This window comes from Passer montanus, unplaced genomic scaffold (genome assembly GCF_014805655.1).
Source record: "Passer montanus isolate IOZ18808 unplaced genomic scaffold, ASM1480565v1 scaffold122, whole genome shotgun sequence".
Classification (NCBI taxonomy): Eukaryota; Metazoa; Chordata; class Aves; order Passeriformes; family Passeridae; genus Passer; species Passer montanus.
In genome coordinates, this window is record NW_024358945.1 from 1,422,082 (window position 1) to 1,435,567 (window position 13,486).

Below are 13,486 nucleotides of genomic sequence, written 5' to 3' on the forward strand. Positions count from 1 at the left end.
ACTCATCCATCCATTTGTGTATGAAAATTTCAGTGGTCTTGGAAGTTTTGGTAGGAGTGACAACATGAGAGTGAAAGTCTCTGAGGTCAACCTGGCAAATGAAAATGGAGAAGCAAAAGATACCACCACCCAGACTGAAAAGGGTTTTATTTTAAAAAGCTTGAAGTTGCGTAGAACTTCAGCCAAGCTAGCAACCTGTTGGGTCGTCCAAAATAACTTGTTGCTTTATTGAGTGAAGGAGAATGAGGAAGAACTCCTAGGCTGTTGTTTATATTGATGAATTGGGGTTCCTTTTATTACCTTCTTTTTGTGGTAAGGTTATTTATCTTTAATTCATCTAATACCAGTCTTGCCCTCAAGATGATCCTGAAGCGTTTGTGTGCCCACAACCATGGCAGCTAGATGCCAGTGAGGATCTGAGAGCCTCCTTCAGTCCTCCAATAAAGGTCCAGTGCCAACTGGCACGATCCAAGAATTAGTGGGCTCATCCATTAGGCTTTTCTCAGATTTAACCACCAGCCACTCTGCAGGAACAGCTTCCAAATTACATTCCTCTCTGCAACAGGCAGGGATTTATTCCTTGATTTCTTTGCAGCTCATGAGCCAAACTGACATCACACCTGCCTGCCCTGCCATTCATCTGCCAGCACTGCTGGTGCCAGACCAGCTGTGCAGCAGCAGTTGCTTTCTGTCTGGGGTGAGGACAGATTGCTACTACAGAGACTCGGGAAGTAATTGGATCAAAAACATAATTTGCTCTTTAAGCACACTGAGGTCCAAGTAGGTCTTCTTCCCCCTGCCGAAAGAACTGGGAGAGGGGGGAGAGGGGGTTTGGATAAAATAAGATGATAGGAGGGAAATAAAGAGAGGAAAGAATTGAGCTGCATCCTCACCATCTGTCTGCTTGGAGTGGTGCAGCTGCTCTGCCATTGACAGGTTGCTGTCTCTCTACTCAGTGCAGACAGCCAAATGACTTGTATCGTGAACAAAATAGCTGAAGATTAATACTACTAAATAGACTGGTCACAAAATCTACCCCAAGGCAAAGCCTCTAACTGCTTGAAAACCTTAAGAATCCTCTCCCTCTTGATTTGCACTTCTCTTTAGAAACCTACACCATTTGGGAGCCAAACATTTCAGCACGCATGCTTTTTCTGGATCAAATCCTGTATCTTTGCAGCACAGTCAATTTTGGAACATTGATAGGTTATCTCGAGGAAGAATTGATCAGAACTAGGAATTTATAAGAATTTGGAACATTGATAGGTTATATAAAAGGGAATGGCCAGTTGGAGTTACAGTGGTACTACTGTTGTGCTTAAGATAAGTTAAGGATGTGTTAAAATGCTTCATTAGCTCAGGGTCTGTCTGCTACCCAGAGCTGCGCAGTTTCTGACAGTCCCAGTTCCAGCGATTTGTGGAAGAACCTCTCCTTGTAATTGTGAAGAAAATGTTCTTTGCATCAAGTGCTGTGGAAAACAGGCAAGCATGACCTGCAAGGTAACAGACACAAAACTAAACAAAAATTCCAGAGGTATAGTGTGCTCTTGTGAATGGCTGTACATAGCTTTGTTGAAATATCAGCTGGACACTCAAGAGGTATCTGAAGGATTCACCCAGGGCAAGGAATGTGGGGTTCACTTCTCCTTATCGCCGGCCAGGGGCTGTGTACAAATCACGGTTGGGACAGGACTGCTAGGAACACATCTTGAGTGGTGTTATTTTCTGTGATGGATGCAAGCTCTTTGGGGTGGTCTCATGACAGCCTGGGTCCTGATCGAGTACTGTTGACATCCATAGAAGAATACTTTGTGTACCCAACCTAAAAAAATAAAATCCAGCATAGCACAATTTTGGATACTCCTCTCCTGGAGTTATTAATGATGATAAAGACTTTCCAGAGATAAATCACTGGCAAGTGTCCCTTCCAGGCTGAAGGACCATTCAGGCAGCTGTAAATCCCTGAGAATAGCTCTGCAATTGAGTCATTACAGAAAATCTTGTTGGCTCAAGGTGTCTCCCAAAACTGTTCAAGGAGGTCATGATGGGATGGCAGTCTTTACACCACATATATTTGCAGTGTGGGACTATAAATTAGTGATGGCAGGAGCACAAAAAGCAGAGTTGAATCCAAGTGCTTTCTATGATAGCCCTGTAATTGCTGCTACTTCTATTCAGCTCTTCTTTTTTTTGTTAGTTTATTTCCCACAAAACCATTCCTTACATACTGCCTCCAGCACACCAAGTCCTAACTTTGGTGCACGGCTTATCCAGCCTCTGGCTGCTTTCAGTTACGGAGAATCAATGGAGCCATGAACTTGCCAACCTCTGTAGAAGTCCAAGCCCTACACTCACACCACCCCAGACTTTGTGAGCTAGAAGATGAGAGACCTGCTCTGTCTCTTCCCACAGTAATTTGTTCTCTGATGTCCAGGCATATCAGCCTCACTGAGAGAGAGGCAAAAGCTTCTTTTATATCCTTCTGTTATTTCTCAAGGGGTTCATGCAGTAGTATGTGCTCTGAGAACATCAGCAGATGCAGGCTGTGTTCTCATATTTCTGGGTTTCCTGGGGAAGCTTTTGACTAAGCAGCTGCCATCTCATGCAGAGTCAGAATCTGAGTCTTAGAATGTGGTAGAAATGTCAGAGGAAATATAAGAAGTTGCTGCCCCCAGCTATTTGCTGCCTTTCTTCAAAATCTGCAAGACTGCTGGAGCAGAAAGTTATCTTACTATTGCATCTGGCAGCTTCAGCAAAGCTTCACCTCCTTTGGCAGCAGAGCTGATACCACTGGATTTACACAGCAACTGTAAAACACAGTCCTGTGAACATCCTTGCTTTGCTGGGGCAGAAGGAATAGTAGTGGCATCATTTCTTAAATTTCTCTTTGGAGTCTTGAAAGCCATCTCTAATGAGCTTAGGATGAACGCCTGCATAATATTCTTATTCAATTTTTTTCCTATTTCCCTCATACGATTAAATGCAAGTGACAATTACATCTATTTTCAGGATTCATGGCAGTAGAGTGCTGTCCATGTAAGGATGTTACCCTTTTTAATTTTCCTTGTTTTTAAGTTTCCCTGTAGTCATAGTGGCCCTGGGAATTGAGCTATACAGTGTTTTCCATTGCTTTTGCCCAATCCCTGCCATCCACTCAGAGTTTTTGTTTGCCACTGGGGCTTGTGAGTATCTCTTGTAAAACTCCACTGCATTTCTCCATATGCCTCTATTTGTAGTGTCATTGCTGGCATCATCAGGCTCTGTGATCCCCACTGTGGAAATAAGTAAGCCCAGCTGTGCTCTGAAAATGGAGCCATGTGAGAGGTGAACTTCTGAAAGGTGGTGTGCCAGAAGCCTGGTGGTTTGAGTAGAGATGTTCATGATAACCTTGGTGATCCTTAGAGCATGTTCAGCAAAGTCTACTGAAGTGTGAAAAGAGATAAAGTTCTCAAGGGGGTTTGTGGGTTGTGACTTAATAATCCCTTTTTTCCATGCAGACTGTAAATTCCTGCTGCACTGGAAGTCACTCTTGGCTCTGCTCTGTTGTCAGATGCTTCTCTCCCCCTCTCCTCGTGCTCCTTCCAAATCTTGTTTCCTGCTGGCTGTGCCAGGAGCAGTACCTTGGATGAGAAGGGCGAGATTCGTTTCTCTAAGCTGGCTATGAGTCCAAGTTGCCCAGGACCCATCACTGTGTTAATCTCCTTAGAGGGTTGCTATTGTTCTTAGTAGGAAGCTGCTATTCCTGACGATGATTTCCACATGGGGTCTGACACCTCAGCAGACAGGCTGAGCACTGGGCTCATTGGGTGAGGGTGACTCTGAGCAGGACCTCCCCACTGTGCAGGAATTGTTTATAAATAGGAGGACAATTTGACATGTTCCTGTTTTCTTTTCCCACCTCCTACAGTTCTTGGGAATGAGGAAGGAAGCCAATAAGAAATGTTGATGTTGGCATTTGGCATTTCAGTCAAAAGCAAAGGAAGATGAAGTGGAATGCTGCTTGCTTTTTTTTTTTTTTTTTTAATTGTGGTGGGCAGAGAAATGTTGCTGCAGAGGTAGTGCCAGGCTGCTGCCTGGATTTGTTCAGTTTTCAGATTCAGGGGGAAACAGTTGGCAGTTTTTGTCTCTTGAGATTCCTAAAGTGCCTGAGCCAGGAAAGGAGATCCAGTGGATTCTCATCTGAAATTCTTACAAAATGACCTCGTTTACACTCCCTGTATCTTCTAGCACTAAAACCCTTTAAATGCTACTTCAAAAAGTCATGAGTTCAAGCACTTTAATGGAAGCAAAGGAGAGATCTTTCTGTTGTGTCCTGAAAGAGCTCATGGACAGTTCAAAGAGAACTTTTAGTGTCTAGTTATGCTGCGCCCACCCGTCCAAGAGCTCTTCTCCTTGAGTTAACCTGAAACTTTAATGTTTTATTGAAATCGCTGTTGGACGTTGACTTGAATGTGAGACTTAAATGGGCAGCCTGTAAACCAAGGCACTAATACATCAAAGGTGAATTGAACTTCAAATTATGCACACTGTGAATAGGATTTTCTGGTCTTTTCCTGCTGAAATTGTTCAATATTTTCTATGATTTTCATTAAGGCAGAGCTAAGAGTGCAGAAGGATTTAAAACCCTCAGTCTATAAAGACATGGATAAATTTGAGGAACATTGCCATCACGACGATGGGTTTTTTTATCTGTTTTGTTAAATTGTGGTTCACCCCTTGAAAAATGTGTTACTCTTCTACCTCTGGGTTTAAATTCACAGCCTGCTTGCAGTGTGAAAATGCCGGCAGTGCTGCAGTTGCATTTAGAAGCTTCCCTTGTGAGGTGCTTTCACTTAGCTGAATATTAATTCAGTTTTGGGTGCTGTGAAAGGCAGTTCACTTGGTGCTCCCTGCAGAGTGGAACATCACCACTCTCACCCATGTAGGCAGCTGGCAGGGATCTGTGCATCATTGTTCCTGTGATCAATTAGTCCCTAATGCTTCAGAGTCAGTCTATGGGAAGTGAAGAATCAGAGATTCTAAATATGAATTCCTGGAGCTGTGAGTGTGAAGAGAGCTTTTAAGTAGGAGCCTTGAGTATTGAAAAAGTCTTAATCTGAGATAAGATGGGGATATATTGATGCTTTTAGACCGTGTTAATCCTGTAATCAGCCCCTTAAATTTTCAATTTTGTTTTTCGTACTTTCTAGCTTTCTCTTTGTCTCCAGAGTCAAATTTGACACTTTCTAATGCAGAGCTTTCTATATCTTTTTCATCTGGCTTCTTTTAAGAGTAGCACAAAGGATTTTCAGGAGAATTATTTCCTTTAGGTTTTGATCTTCATTAATTTATGTCCTCAGAGATATAAAAGCAGATTAAGTGTGACTAATGAAAAAGAAAGCAAAGTCAGAATACATGCAACAGAAACAGGCTGCCAGGAGTAATATTTTGGTTTTGAACCAGTTCACAAACAGCATCAATAACCACACTACACCTTTTCCTCCTCTGCCTCACATGTAGAATTTACCTGGAAATTGTACTGCCCCGTGGCTCAGAGCAGTTTGAGATGAGTCTGGATTTTGTGGCAGCTTTAGGGTCCAAAAACCTCTGGAGTCATGTTTCTTTCCATGCTGGTCAGGAGGTCTCTAAAGCTACAACCTGAAGGTAATTTTGGGTCATTAACAGGGATTCTCCTTAGAGCCTCCTGTTTCTGCTATCCCTGGAGTGGAGGGGTAGGCCACCAGTGTGTGCCTGAGAAAACTGTCGTGCAATTCTGAAATTCTGCTTCTGGGAAATGCTTGGTTTAAGGGATAGTATCAATACTATATAATACCTGCAGAACCCTTCCTGGCAATTGGGAAAATCCTACACAGTGCTTCCACCCAGAGGTGAGGTCTCCAGATTCACCCCAAAAGTGGGAGCAGCGTTTATAGGCCCAAATCAGCAAGTCCAAGTGGCTTGATTATATTTTATCACAGAAACTCCTGGAGCTGATGGCACACTTCCCAGCCAGCAGGGAGCAGGGCTTGGCCAGGGCCCTTGCCTTGGCTAGGAGGGTTTCCTGTAAAATACTCTACAGCCAAGTCTCTGTCCATGTCAGTTGGGAAAGGTCCTTGGAATGCTGCGTTTCTCACAGATAACGACACAAGGTGATGTGAAAGTTTCCAAAGCAGTTGGTTTGGTGTTAAACAGACAGCATCAGCGTCTCAGTCATGTATTTTTAGCTGAACAATACTGATGGTGTCAGCCACAGTGCCCAGGGTCCATCTTGTAAGTCAGCTCTGGCTGAGGCTGCTGCTCGGGCTCAGCACATCAGTGGGATTTCTCCATACAATTAGAGCAGTTTTCCTACACTCATGCAGTGTCCAGCTGTGTCCACAGGAATTGCTGTTGCTCTGGGTTACGGTGTGTGTACGTGTTATCTCGTGCGTGCTGCTGACAGGTTGCTTTCCCGACCTTGGCCCGGGTGCTCAGGACACCAGTTCAGGGCTCTGCAGCCTCTGAGCTGAGAGTGATTTCTCCAGTTCTGCAGCTCTCTGCTGAGCTGCTGTGTTTGTGCTCCTGAATGCATTGCAGGCAAAATGCACTGACTTTGCCCAGTGCTCTGACTTAAGCTAACACCTCTAAGCTCACCTAAAATAAGTGGTAAAAGAGTGAAGCTGATACCCGTGGAGCAGACAAAGGGTGAATATAAGGGGTTTGTTTCGTTCTCTCAGGTGCAGCAAAGATTAACTTTAAAATACATATTTTTAAACACATGCAGTCACATCCTTGCAAAGTGAATATGAAATGTCGCAAAACAAAAGCAAGAGTAATTTATACCCAGGATGAAATAAGCCGAAGAGGACATATATGTATTTTTAGTTAAATTTAGCAGTGTGTTAGACTTGGTACTAAAAACTGCAAAGTGCAAGGCATGAAGAACTATACTCAGAATGTGGATGCATGTGAATACCACTGTGTGTCTGTGTGTATGGTATATGTATGTATGTGCATGTACATATATATGTATGTATGTGTTTATATATACACACACATATATTATTTTCCTAATAGTGTTCTGTATGTATTGGCCAGTTATTTGAAAAAAAATAATGTTTCAATTATGAAGGTGTTTATGTTGGGGTTAGAAGTCACATAATTCTTCATTCTGTGCTTCACCTGTTTATCCACTCTGGGGTTGTTAACTGTGTTAATAGTCACCTCAGAGGGGCACTTCAAGACCAGTCCGGGGCAGGCAGTGCTATTGCACCCATCATTTAAAGCCCTAAAGAAAGAATTTTCAGTATTTCTAAATTATTCATTTAAGGCTTTCTTGGGCCTTCCAGGATATACATTCTCCAAAGCTAATCACAGCAGGTCGTGTAGCATATTTCAAACCTTCTTCTGTCACCTCTTTAATGTTGGGACACAGAACTGCTTGCCCTGGTTGTGCCCGTGGAAGCTCTCTTTGCCTTGTTTAGAGACAAGTGTGGTTTTTAATGATGGTGCCAATGAATTGCTCCCCATGAAGAAAATAAAACAGAAAAGTGCAAGAAGAAATATCTGAGTCAGCAGTGAGGTAGAACAGCACTGATTATTGTGCTTATTTTACTTCTCTGTGTATCATTGTGGGTTTATTAGTGCACTCTTGAAACCTATTGTAGAATAGTAATATTTACAATACTGATCTTTTGTTCATCTTTTGTTGCAGAGGTGACTTTTTTGCAAGGGCCTGACTTTTTTCAACCAGTTTGTATTGCCTGTCAAGAATTTTCATGTTGATTCTTGGGAACCTGCTGGAGAGTCTTCCCTGTTTACTATTCAGTCCTGTTTTCTTCTTCCTTTAGCAGGTAAGCACATGTTTCTGCAATACTAATTCCAACTGGAAAATGTTTCCAAATTCAGACACCTGGAGAGTTCATTTTGTTGGACTTCACAGGGTTAACATCTCTCCTCCAAAACTTCTGCCACAGGAAAATACCGGAATAACAGTGCAGTACTTTGGAGTCTTTAGCATCAGTGCATGTCAGTCTGCATCCATCTAGCTTTAATGCAACTGAAAAAATGCAGTGCATGAACTTTCACTTGAGAATCTATTTAGAGCTGAGTCAGGATTGTGAGCAAGCAATATAGAAAATTGCTTGAATTGTTGCTGCCTGAGAGGAGCCTCTAAATAACTTTGTGTCCTTGAGGAAAAAAACCCTGAAGAGAGCCAGAGTGGGTGATGGAAAGGCTGGGGTGTCACCCCCCACAGTGCCCTCAAGCTGAACAAGAGCATTCAGCTACTGTTCCCCAAGATCACAGTGTTGCAGAAATAGATTTAGCTGCCCTGGCTGGCTGTGCACTAAAGCAACAAGGGATTCTCAAATGACCCATATATGATTGATAAATATATATATACTTTTATTTATTTGTATATATATATATATGTATGTATGGGTGTGGCAAGAACAGCTGAGCTGTAGAAATTACACAGCTGCAGCTTTTCTGCAGGGGGGCCTGGCCAGACCCTTATTATTCATTGTTAGAATTGGATTTGTGTTTGAGATTCCAGGTTTTTAGGAAGAAGAAGATTTTTAATGATTTCTTGAAATTACTTTTGTTAAATGGTAGTCATCAAAGGAGTGTGTATGGTGGTGTGCAAGTGCATTTATGTGAAAAGAAAGTAAATGTGCTTACTCTGTCTTTGATGTTGTTCTGTTTTCCTTTTAACATTATCATCGCATGTAGGAACACTTGGGTTTTTTTGAAACAACTTAGAAATTTTCCCAGAAAACAGTTTCCTCCAAAAGGATTTTCTTTCTGAACATATAGAGATTTATTTACTTTATCACTAAACTGCAGAATCTAACCTCTGCCATGGCTTTGGGTTTTTTTTAAGGAAAGAAGTATTTTCTAATGGGTGTTTTTTAAGGAATGAGATATTTTCTAAAGGGTTGGCTCTTGAAAACTTTTATTTTGATTTCCTTGGTAGTGATGCATGCTTTCTTCCCAATCTGTATGACGTGGTAGTGGTGGGAATTCCTGTTCTGTGCTACTTTATTGCAGTGATAGCTGCATTTTCCTACAGTGTTACTTGGTCTCATCCCAGGCTGCAGGAACAAATGGTCCCGTATAAACTGCAGTTTGCCACAACCTTGCACGGCTCTAATCGTAGTCACAGTGTTGGGTTGGAAGGGACCTTGAGGATCATCTTGTTCCAATCCCCCTGCCATGGGCAGGAACACCTTCCGCTAGGGCAGGTTGCTCCAAGCCGTGTCCAGCCTGGCCTTGAACACTGCCAGGGATGTGTGCAAGGCTGAAACTACAGCACAATTTATCTTGCTCTGTAAACTGGGCATAGGTGTTTCAAACTGAGGAGAAAATGAACCCACTCGTTTTTACTTGTGCTGCACTTCTTGTCCCTTAGGATTTCGAGGGTGCTGTTTAGGTACTGCCATTCTGGATTCCCTGACACGTGAGTTAAGGATGTCAGTGGCAGAGAGGGGATATTGTACAATGGGAACTTGACAGTCCCAAGTCATGAGGAGTATGGGCACTGCTTTTCTCTTCATAAGTGATTCATCTGGAAAAGTTGAGGGAAGAATTACTCAGGCAGGAAATCCCAGCTATCTCTGCCTGCATTATTTCAAGCATACCCAGAAAATTTCTGCTTCTGAACTTTAGAACCCTCCCTAAAACAAATACCCACATCTGCTCTGAGCTAAATTAACAGAACACCAAGTAATCTGCTACCAAACACGTATTCTGTCAGCTGCAACTCCAAATACTCCTAGGAAGATTCAGCCACTGCCAGCAGAACTAACAGCTGTTTTCATGCTTCACTGGAATGTTTTAAACATTGACTGTGTACAACCTGTCTTTGGTTTGTTCATTGTTAAACTTTTTATTCTTGATATTCTGAATAACTCAGAATAAACAGAGACACATGAAAGCCCTCTGTTCTTAGTGCAGCATTTGCAAACTATCTATTATAAACTGTTTATAGGTTGCCACGTAATCTGTAACCTTAGTGTGATGGACAGTCAGATCAGAGTTCCCACCATATGAGGAGACATTATTCGACATTATGCCTTGAGCAACTTACCAGCATCCTGACGAGTGTTTGCTGACTGGAAATATCAACATCTTATGAAAAATTACTGCCTTCCCACTGCAAACCCAGTATTTTATAACCACTTGGGTTTTTTTCTTTGCAAAAATGCATTACTTGGCTGGCAATATAGTAAACTTTAAGCAATGTTTACAGTTTTATTGTATTCAAATTTTATATTCCAACATATTTTTATAGCCATAAGTATTACTTGCTCTTCACTGTGGTATGCTGTAATCTAAAGATCTTAGCAGTGTGGCTGTGCTGTACCAGGGGCCAAAGACAACAGGTATTGAGAGCTTCAGGCCCCCATTAGTTTACATCTGCAGGCCACAGCCTTTGTAAGTGTTTGTACATAGGCAATATATGTACATAGGTTTGTACATTACTTTCTGGATGTGTCCTGTGTTATTTCATGGAAATGTCACGGGTTTCAAATCCAGCACATGCGGAAGCCTTGGCATGTCAGGGCCAGTCAGAAATGGCAAAGTGACACATTTGCTGTCCTCATGAGGAGACAGAGGTCAGTAGGAAAGTGCCGAGATAATAAAGGAGGTTAAAAGGGTTTACTGTGTCACAGCAGAGGAGCACTAACTTTTATAGTAATTAATATTATGGGAAAATTCTGGCAAAATTGTAAGTCTTTGTTCCCTTTTTTACTTCCTCCAAATACAAAGACGAGAATCTGGCAGTATTTTTCATTTATTGTTCAGTTAATGTTCACTGCTGGAGGATGTAACTGTAAGCTGAAGTCTCCCTAAAATTTCATTTAATTCCCTAGCCAGAAGATGTTCTTAGCCAGTCTTTCTGTTGAGACTGTTTCATAAAAGCCTTTGTCCTTTTCCTCTCAATCTCTCAATGCCTTTGGTCAGCAGCAGATTCTTCTAGAAATACTAATTTAATATCTCCCAACTTGAAATACCAGCTGAGCTTGTACCAGTGATAGCTCTCAAAGATTTCTTCATCCAGGGTCAGAACATGTACTTGAGGAAATTAAACATTTGGATTGGATGCCAGGTTATTTGTGCTTGTATTATGATCAATCAGGCAAAAAAAAACCTGGGGATGACATTCATGTCATCTCATTTCAGGTGTTTACAGCTTGGAATACCATATCCATATCTGAACTACTCACATTATAATATCTTTATAGCCAGTGAAGAAACAGGGACATAACCCAGCATGACTTTCCTGACCAGGTTGAAATATTCTTCAAAGGATGCATTGCATCCTGAATGTGCTCAGTTTTCTTCAGCAGTTACAGAATGAGATCTGAATTTTCCTGTACTAGAATTTTCTAGTAGCTAGAGCTGAATGAACTTAAAAAAATGGAAGACCAAACTGGAACGACAGAACTTTATCTCAAGAGTGTCTGAAATGCACCTTCCCATTCTGACCTCTGAGGCCATGACACTGCTGTTGCTCATGTTGTGGTCGCGAGCATCTTGTCTCTCCTCATAGCTCTTATGGAGAATTTAATCAAAAGGAAGAATGTAATTCAAATGCTGTTTCCAGCTTTCATCCTTTTACTTGTTTGCCATCTCACAAATACAGGCAGTACTAAAGTGTAGGTCAAGCAAAATATTCTATCCATAGATCTGCCTGTTAATACTATACGAAATAATTCTACCATAAAAGAGCTTAAGTCTTCCTTTTATTACATTTAATTTTGCAGTAAGTAAAGAAAGGTAAAAGTAGTACCCTTCATTCCTCTTCCATTTTCTCCAGGAGGACAGGTCACATCACTGAGGTTTGAATAACCCTCCAAAAGTTAAATGATGAGGATTACATTCCACCTACGTGATAACTCAGATGTTGATATAATGTTGTGTCCAACTGAAGACTAAGACTGGCTAATGAGCTGCAGTGACAGTGAAGAGTTCTTCCAAATCTTGCTGTGGAGTCTAAAAAATTCCATCACTCTGCCCTTTGAGATAAATTATTTCCCAGAGCACCCTGAGAAATCACTCAGAATGTGATACATACTTGAGAGGTCATAGTACTGGACTTGCTGATCTGGTGAAATGAAGATTTAAAGGTACAAGTGTAAAATAATGTGTGCAATTAAGGCTTTTTATACTCTGTTTGTTTCCACTGCCCAGTATCTCACTCTGAAGGGACTGTCTCAGCATAAGGAAGTGTGAAGGATGTGTGTGTGAAGGATGGCAAAAAGTCCCCATTTTTAAGTTCCTATGAAAGTTCCATCACACTGAGTCTGCAGAGTCCAAGTGCACCAGATATATGTTGCAATTTTGGATTGTCTTCTAAATCTCTCTGGCAATTTTTCCATTCAGGAAGATATCCTTGTGAAGCAAAGGGAGAATGATGAATTTTCTGAAAGAATCCATTTGTATTGAACACCAGGCTTTTGTTGATTCTTGCAGGACTACAGGATTTGTTCCAAAGAGCTGTATAGCACCATGCAAATAACACCAGGGTAATACCACCAGAGTCAAAGATTCCCCAAGTTAGCAGAGCTGGCTCGTGCATTGCTCGGGTCTGAAGTAACCTCCCTGCCTTGGGCACAGGAGGGGATAGTAATCTCAAGGCACAGTTCATGTTTCTAGCCATGCTCAGAGAGAACATTGCACAAGCGATATCATGGCTTTGAGAGAAAGGCAGGATATTACTTGTAACTAACAGCTGCCCACCAGTGCAGTTCATTAGAAACTCACTGAGCTGCTGCAGTGGGTTCTTTGTCTTGGTGACCTTCCAAGGCAATCAGAGCCTTCTTGGAAGACTGAATAAGAAATATTTGGATATAAGAAAAATAGCACTGTGCAGCTCATGCTTCTGATCTCTCAGGGTTCACAGATTTAGAAGGCAGGGTACTGTGTATAACTGTAGAAGACAGCACTGAGATATTGTAGCTGCTGCATTAAGGTTGTGGTGTTCTGGGAGCCAATTAACATTATGCAAGATGGCAATTTAGGAAAGAATTGACTTAGAGCTCAGGAAGGCAAAATTCATGTGTATTATGAGCTCAATTACTTTGTAAGATTAATTTTCCACTGTCTCATGATCTTGTAATAAGAGCACAAATTATTTTAAATGTTTGATTTACTTACTGATCAGAACTCTTGAGACTTTGCTTTCTAAATCAAAATTTAAGATTTGACTCTTGTTTAAGTGCAAAGTTGTGAGCTTGTCTTGGAGTATACACTGGTTACTGGGTTAATGGGTTGTTAATTCACTGAGTGGGCAACAGTAATACCTGAAACAGGTACATTTGGCATTCGGAGCCCCATCTCCTTTCCTGGGGGCATGTGAGTGGAGGTGGTAATGCCACAGGCCATATAATCCAGCACATTGGCCCTTACTTCCTCCAGCAGAACAACTGCATTTTTTTGGACCACTGCACTGTCTTTAATTCCCAGAACCTTTACAGAGATAACTAGGAGCAGAACTACAAGCCAGGAGAATTGATTTATC

The 13,486-nt window shown here is 41.7% G+C and overlaps 1 protein-coding gene across 4 annotated transcripts in view; it reads left to right on the top strand.

Annotated features, from left to right (window-relative positions):
• The window catches only part of PRR5 (proline rich 5), a 70,973-nt gene that overhangs the window by 11,888 nt on the left and 45,599 nt on the right, over positions 1 to 13,486 (top strand). For 3 of the 4 annotated variants that reach the window (XM_039698273.1, XM_039698270.1, XM_039698271.1), the window contains exon 2: positions 7,673 to 7,811. The gene's annotated coding sequence lies outside the window, so the exon portion shown is untranslated. Of the gene's footprint in view, positions 1 to 7,672; positions 7,812 to 13,486 lie in introns of those variants that run through there. The other variant, XM_039698275.1, reaches the window with a different exon arrangement.